Below are 8,055 nucleotides of genomic sequence, written 5' to 3' on the forward strand. Positions count from 1 at the left end.
GAAGTGGGAGCATCAACAATCAGGCTGAGTTTGGAAGTTAAGCAAAAATCGACACTTCCCCAGGGCTTGGTGGCTCACTGACAAAGAAACAGATTTGAGGTTGAGAAGTTGAAACTGCGGTGACTCGTGAAGAACAGAGTGGAACGTTGATGTTCGAAGTCCTTCACACTCTTCATGCATGTGATGTCAGATAACTCTTCATAGAACACAAACACTTGTTAGCCTCAGGAGAGAGATGTGGTGCAGAATCATGAAGGATTCAAGATCTCTGAGGTGGGAGTAGTGCTGTGTCTTCTAGTTTCAAAGAGGAAGACCTCTGCGATGTTCTTCCCTGAATTAGCTTAATTTGTGTATATACACACACACACACACACACACACACACACACACACTTTACATAAATCCTTGAATATATTATATATTTGACTTTCCTTTAGTAATCTTATATTTTGCTTTTTTCAGTTAACTTTTACCTCTCCTCCTTTTCATGCAAATCAGCCATTACAGATAGGTTAACAAAAAGCATGGTATACACTGTATTTTCTGCATGGCCAAATAATCACATACATACAGAGTATACACATACACATAAACAAACACAGGGTTTTTTTTAATTTTCATAATATACTATTGCTTTTTTTTTTTTTTAACATCACCTCATATAAATTCCTGCAACTCCAAAATGTAGCTTAAACTCAGTTTTTAAAGGCTGCATAGCAGGATGTACATTTCTGGGAGCATATGTAACAGATTTATGTAACTATTCCTCCATTTATATGCATTCCAGTTTTTTGCCATGCAAAGTCATGCTCCAACATGTTTCTGTACATATTCAATAATGATTTCTCTTCTGTAAGTTATATTCCTAAGAGTGAGATTTAGGCTGTAGTATATATACACTTTAATATATCTTTTTAAATATATCTTACGAAGTTTCTATTCATAAATGTTGCAACAAACTTAATTTTCAACAACAGCATTTGAGAACCCTTTTCCTATATTCAGGTCATCAGTGTTATTATCTTACACATGAGTTTGGTAAACAAAATCATACCTTGCTTATCATTTACCTTAATTTGCCTACTCCAGACTACTATCTAATTAGAGCATTTTTATAAGCAGGTTTGTCATTTACTCTTCTATGAACTGCCTCTTCACATTATTTGTCATTTTCTATTCGATCACTTTGCACAAAGTTTCTTTGCTTGACAAAAACTTTAGTCAGGCTCCTGAACTTTCTAGGCCCATCTGTGCCTAACTTAGTTTTGGTAAGAACCTTGCCAATAAGTCAGTTACCAAAATCTACCCACAATATCTGATCAGGTTCCTTGTCTAATCACCCTGGTCTGTCTTCAGCAAAGATCATGTTGGGTGGGTTTACCCAGACACACTCTGACACTTCCTTGTGTTCAGTATTTCCCTCTTGGTAATTTCCCAGCCTGTTCCTTGGCTATAAATTCCCACCTGCCCATGTTGTATTCAGAGTTGAGCCCAATCTTTTTCCCTCACAGTAAATTCCCATTCCAATAGTCCCTATACCTATCTTGATGATCCTTTCTTATCACCAAGTGTCACTGAATATGTTTTCTTTAACACTTCCTGCTTGGTAAGTAGGAAGAAATCTATACATATTACAGATATTGGCCCAATCTTTCATGTTGTAATTTTTTTCAATTCTGTCATTTGTCCTTCAGTTTTGGTTATGGTAACTTTAGCCAAAGTGAATTTTCTTTAGTCATACATTTCTATGTACATGCTACAAAACAGTTTTAGATTCATTTCCTTGTTGATGGGTTACCAATGGGTATATAGGTATATATCTTCTTTATTTCTAGATCTATTCTATATTAATTCTTTTCCATTATCTATTTGATATATATTACTATCAATACCATAATGATTTAATTCAAATTATTTTTATATCCTTCCTTGATATCTACGAGGGCAAGTTTCCCTTGTTCTTTTCTCAATGTATTTTCCGAGTATTCCCAGTCATTCGTTTATATATATTATTTTAGATCTCATTTTACTTAACTTCAAAAAACTTATTTTGAATTGTATTTATGACAAATGACATTTTGTAATATTAAAAATGAGATTTTGTAATGATTGCTCCCATGCAAGCATACAAGATGTTTCTCCATCTTATGTTTATTATTTTTTTAATATTACTGAATTTCTTACATTTTTCTTTTCCTTAGTTTTGCCAATTTGATAAAGTTGCTATTCAGTTTTTCCTCTCAATACGAAGTTCTACTCTAATTTATACCCATTAAGAATTATTTGTCTCTGAATTCAGAATCAAGTACTTACTTCTCTACCATTGTTTAGTAACAAAGTAAGAACTGTTTCCCTAAGAACTCTATCCCCAATGCATTATCCCCTCACCTTATTTAAAGACGTTAAGAGCACTTCCCTCCAGTACTCTTGCCTGGAAAATCCCATGGACGGAGGAGCCTGGTAGGCTGCAGTCCATGGGATCGCTAAGAGTCAGACACGACTGACGTGACTTAGCAGCAGGAGCAGCAGCAGCAGAGCACTTCCATTTCTTCCCTATCCTTTTCTCTTAACCTCATTTTTCCTATGGAAGAAGTCTTAGTAATGTTTTTACTTTCCCCTTCTTGCTAGATTTTGCTCATTATTTAATTCAAGATTTCCCCTTACAGATCACCCCTTATATTTCAAAAGTCCTTTCTTGCCATTTACATAGAGCACTCATTTACATTATCTCTTTTACTCACTTAATATACAAATATTAGATGGTCCATTCCTTACCACTGTTTTCTTTTCTCATCTTCCCTCATCTTTCTAGTTAGTGCATTTTCCTAAAACACCTGCATTCTAGCATAGTATCTCAGAGGCATTAATTCCACATATGGTCTTCCATGAACCACTCTGCAACAGCAATTCTAGCTCTTCATGATAATCAACATAGTGGATGTAGGGAAATGATTGCTTAGTTGGTATTGGGGTTGTTAAAACATAAGAATAGCAAGACAGTGAAGCAAACACCTGGCTGCTGTGCCACCTAAAGCTGACTGGATTTTTCTGGATGAGAGCACATGTGTATCACTGAATAAACTTACCACTGTTTTTGTTGCTAAGTCTAAGTCATGTCCTACTTTTGCTATCCCATAGATTGTAGCCCACCAAGCTCCTCTGTTTATGGGATTTCCAGGCAAGAATACTGGAGTGGGTTTTCATTTCCTTCCCTAGGGGATCTTTCCTACCCAGGGATCAAATCCATATCTCCTGCATTGCCAGGTGGATTCTTTATTGCTGAGCCACTTGAGAAGCCGATAAACTTAACATTAAGGAGATAATTGCAATAAAACAACCATGTGATCAGAATTTGCTCCAGGTAAAATAAATGATGTTTAGAATAAAGTTCATCTTTAGTACGTTGCCACCTTTCCTATTAAAAGTCTGTAATTTGTAATCTTTCCTCACATCTCTCCAGGTGGCCGTCTGCATGCTATTCTCACTTGGAAGACGAAATCTCTACTAAACTTTATATGTGGAAGTGCTTTGAACACTTTAGATTACTGGAGGATAATATACTTGACATTTTTGTGCACCTGGGGTTATAACCTCATTGGTACATACCATCCTAGGGAATTAGAAATTCACCTCTAATAACTCACCAGCTCCAACCCTTACTAGGTTTGTTCATCTAGATACCATTAACTCAATTATTAATTTCAGATTTCCTTTTTTAAGTTGTTTATCTACACTCTGCCTTTCTAAAAGATAACCTGCTTAGGTTTTCTCTTCTACTGATTTTCAGGCAGATCACAATTCTTTTACAAAAAGCTAATGCTTTAAGTGGCACTTCTATTTCCCAGATTCTCACTCAAACTTTAAGAAGTTTCCTTTCACAAGCATCTAAAATTTTTATTATCAATTCATATGCTTTAAGAAAAAATGTTATCCTTTTATACGGAAACTGAAGGTTATGGAAAGAATTATTTCTACCAAAATCATTCTTCTGCTAAACTTAGTAAAGGTGACTTTTGGTTTGCATTTTTCATTAATCTTTTTCAAAGAGAAATCAAATTGTGTTGTTGATTTTGGATGACTTCTGTACTGTTCTTTCCAAATTTCCCAGGTGTGAAAAGTTGAGTGGGTTTTAAATTAACAAGTATCAGCCAAGTATCTTAGAGCTGAAAACTTGAGTGTATGCATATATTGAGAGCCTATCTCTACTGGGATGTATGATACTCTAATGAGCACATTTACAGAAACAAATGTAAAACTTTGTCACAGCCTTGATATGAAGGCTCATCATGTCAATGCCATTGTAGAAATGAGCAGAAGTTAATAACTGGTACTTGAACAATTCTACATGCATTATGCCAATAGGAAAGTCAAGAGTAGTAGTCAGCCTTTTCATTTAAAAGGATTATTCTTTTTACCTGCAATTATTGAGCCCATGGCTTGGCTTGTTTCTGCTGCTGTTGCTAAGGACAATAGCCTGCCAGATAGGAAATGATGTTGATGAAGACATAAAATAACACTTACACACATATTTTACTCAAAAATCCAGAGAATTGGGAATAGGGTATGTTAGGAAGGAGGTGGGAGTAAGGAAAGGGAAGAAAAAAAAAGGGGGGGGAATACATAGGGTGAAAAAATAAAATATACAATAATATGCTGAAATTCCAGATGGCTCACTTTCAACTAGCAATTATTTCACTGTTTTGAGTCCTTTCTCTAATTTTTTCTTATACTCCTATGAATTATCTCTGCCAAAGCTCACAAAAAGTTAAAATCATAAGAAGTTCAATAAGTAACAATGTATATATAAATTACTAATTCTTTTCCATTTCAAAGAGTTGCTATCTGAAGAAGATCCAGTTTTACATACAGGCATATTAGCCATCAGCAACTATCTTTCATTATTATCGTAAAACTTTGGGTTATCATGCAGAAAGTACTGCAAGTGTGTACTGTTAACAGAAATGTTCCTGGTTTAAACACCTACTTTATCTAACCTACCTATCGCTCTAAACTGAGTGATGTCTTCACAGGCAGACTTCTGGGACAGACGTCATCACAGGACCACACCCTTGGTAGCAGCACGTTCACAGAATCAAGGCACGAAATGGTTCTTTAGAAAGGCAACAGCCGCCAACAGCAGCAGCCTACTTTTACCAAGTGATTCTTCCTAATCACTTCCTCAGCAAAAAGAAAAAAAATATATGAATAAAACTGACAAGACATGTTGAAAGTACTTAAGTTAGCTATGAAGGATTAAATTTTTTACATATAATTCTCTAATAAAACCCATGACAGCAGACAGATATAGGCTTCCCCCGCGGGCTCAGCGGGAAAAAATCTGCCTGCATTGCAGGAGATCCAGATTCGATCCTTGGGTTGGGATGATCATCTGGAGAAGGAAATGACAACCAACTCAAGTACTCCTGCCTGGGAAATTCCAGACAGGCTACAGTCCATGGGGTCACAAGAGTCGGACACGACTTAGCAACTAAACCACCACCACCACCCCTCTCACTTTCATTAGAAAAGTAAATAGGTCTTCCTTAAGTAAAATTTTGGAAGGCAAGCTTTCTCTACAAAACAGCAATTAGCAATATTACTGTTAGATGAGTTAACATTAATTTGCTTCACTAGTTTATGTTCTGTATCTTGGCGATAGTTTTAGTTTACACACCATTGCACAGCACTTAGAACCAGGACTTGTGTCATAATTAAGTAGTCAAAGTACACAGCTAACACAGTACACTTTGATATTCTTATATATTTAAAGGTACAACATATAACTTCCCTAGAAAATTCATTGAGTATACTCATGCCCATTTTAACACCCTTGTCATAAGCAACAGTGAGTTGCTCCTCCACCCACCAAGAACCTGAGAGGAAAACTGCTGTTATTTATGTTACACTAACACACAGTAGTTATTAACAGATGTACTGTCTTTCCAGTCTAAGAAAATCGCAAAACAATTTGAAACTTTATCAGTTACATTAAACCAGTGAAAAGGCATCAATGAACAGGGCTGACCAGTAGCAAAACACCTAAAACAGGGATTTCAGTGGGAATGCAGGGAGAGAAGAGAAAGTTTCCATAAAGAATATCTCTAGTAAGGGGGAGATACTACATCTGGTATAGAGGAACAATCAGGTCTGTTGAAAGACAAGGTCTGTCCATTTCATATATACAAAGTAATCTTCTGAACAAGAATTCAATCTCTCAGGAACTCTGATACCATGAAACAGGATAGAAGAGAGGGAACACTAGTTTCTGTGTAACATAATATATATCCTCACAACTCAATGAGGTAAGTACTATTATTACACCCATTTTACAGATGAGGAAAGTAAGGGCTACAGAGGCTAAACAGTTGTTCAAGATCACACAGGCATTTAAGTTGTATAGTTGGAATCAAAACTAGGTAATCTGATTTCAAAACCAATATTACTAAGATCTACAGAATTGTCAGCATCTCTAAGAGTCATAAATACAAGTCTAACTTGCTAATGTGCTTATTAAACTTCAGTGAGTTACTCTGAATATTTTGTAAATAGTATAAATGATAATTTACATGTTTTTTTAGAAAGCAACAACAAATTATGTTTGGTGGACACAGTGCTCTTGTATCCGCAGAGCACTTAGAGCTCTTCATAGAAGCCAGGTAGAAAAAATTTTCAATTTTATATTAACATGTCCTGAAAATGACTTATACGAATAATACATATGGAATTTCTACATATACAAAAAGTTAGTCCTGTCAATATTCACTATAAGATATACGGGGTCAACACTGCATGAGAAATTATCTTGGGGGAAAGTCAGCTTTTGTTTTCCTGGTTTAGTTTGCAATATATAAATATATAAATAGATGCCAAGAGGCACTAGCTGTTTAGTCTGTGACCTAATACCATTTCCTACTGTTGAAATTCTTAAAGGGCTGAATACCAATCAGAGACCACAAGGGTTATTTTTTATTGATTCTCTAAGAGCTCTCATTCCAGCAACATAAGTAAAACAGAATTAAGTTTTCTATAAAAATAACAACTGAATGGGGTTAACTGGATAACTTGATTGAATAATGCTTTCATGTAACTTAAAAAATTGAGAATAAATATTTCAACTACCTGAATAGTTGAAATATTCTTTAAATTGTATTAGAATTATTTATAGAAATGTAATATAATTGGGAAAAATCAGAAAATATTCATGAAGTCTTTTTCCCAAAAGAATTTATCTTGAGTTCAAAATAACTTTGGAAATTCATTTGTGTTTAGTTATCAACAAGTGTTAATGATTCTGTTAATATTCAGTTTTTCATGAAGAAGATAAAAATTTCTATGATGGTAACACGTCTTAGCTTACCAGAACTCCATGGACGTAAATGAATGATACTTTTTATAACTCAGCATGCAGGACTCTTTTAAACATTTTTGCTTTGTCTTTCCTTCTTATTGTAAGCTACAAACAGCAACAGTGCTAAAATACTGTGTGTGATTTTTCTTTTAAAGTAGATATTCCTACCTCCATAGATGCATCTCTTTTTTGGTAACTCAGTCATCATCTCAAGGTGGGTACCTGAAGTTCATAGTGCCTAAGTTAATTTTCCTTGTTCCTACAAAATCTGAAAGATGAGTGAAAATAGGCACTTGACATCTTAAACTTATACATGTTAAATTTTTGGCTACAATTTATTTTAATATATATTCTTGAAATATATTTCTTTTAATGTGTTAAGCATATATTTAGTATGATGGTACATGAAAAAATAAAATATATCAATCTTAAATGTTCTTCTAAAGATAAAAGCTATAAATAATCTTGTATTAGGTATCTAAAGAATCTTTGAAGTCACCTAGCATAAAAACTGGACTATTGTGTTTATGGTCAATTTAATGGAATCTACATTAGCAACACTTTACAATGTGTTTATTCTTTAGAGTTAGTCAAGATTTATTACTATTATTATTTATTATTTTGTTAGATGCAAAAAATAAGTTCACTACACAGTTGGAAGTATACAAATCTGGGTTACTCTGGCAAGCAATAACAACAATGTTCAA

The sequence above is a fragment of the Bubalus bubalis genome, chromosome 7, assembly GCF_019923935.1.
Source record: "Bubalus bubalis isolate 160015118507 breed Murrah chromosome 7, NDDB_SH_1, whole genome shotgun sequence".
NCBI lineage: Eukaryota > Metazoa > Chordata > Mammalia > Artiodactyla > Bovidae > Bubalus > Bubalus bubalis.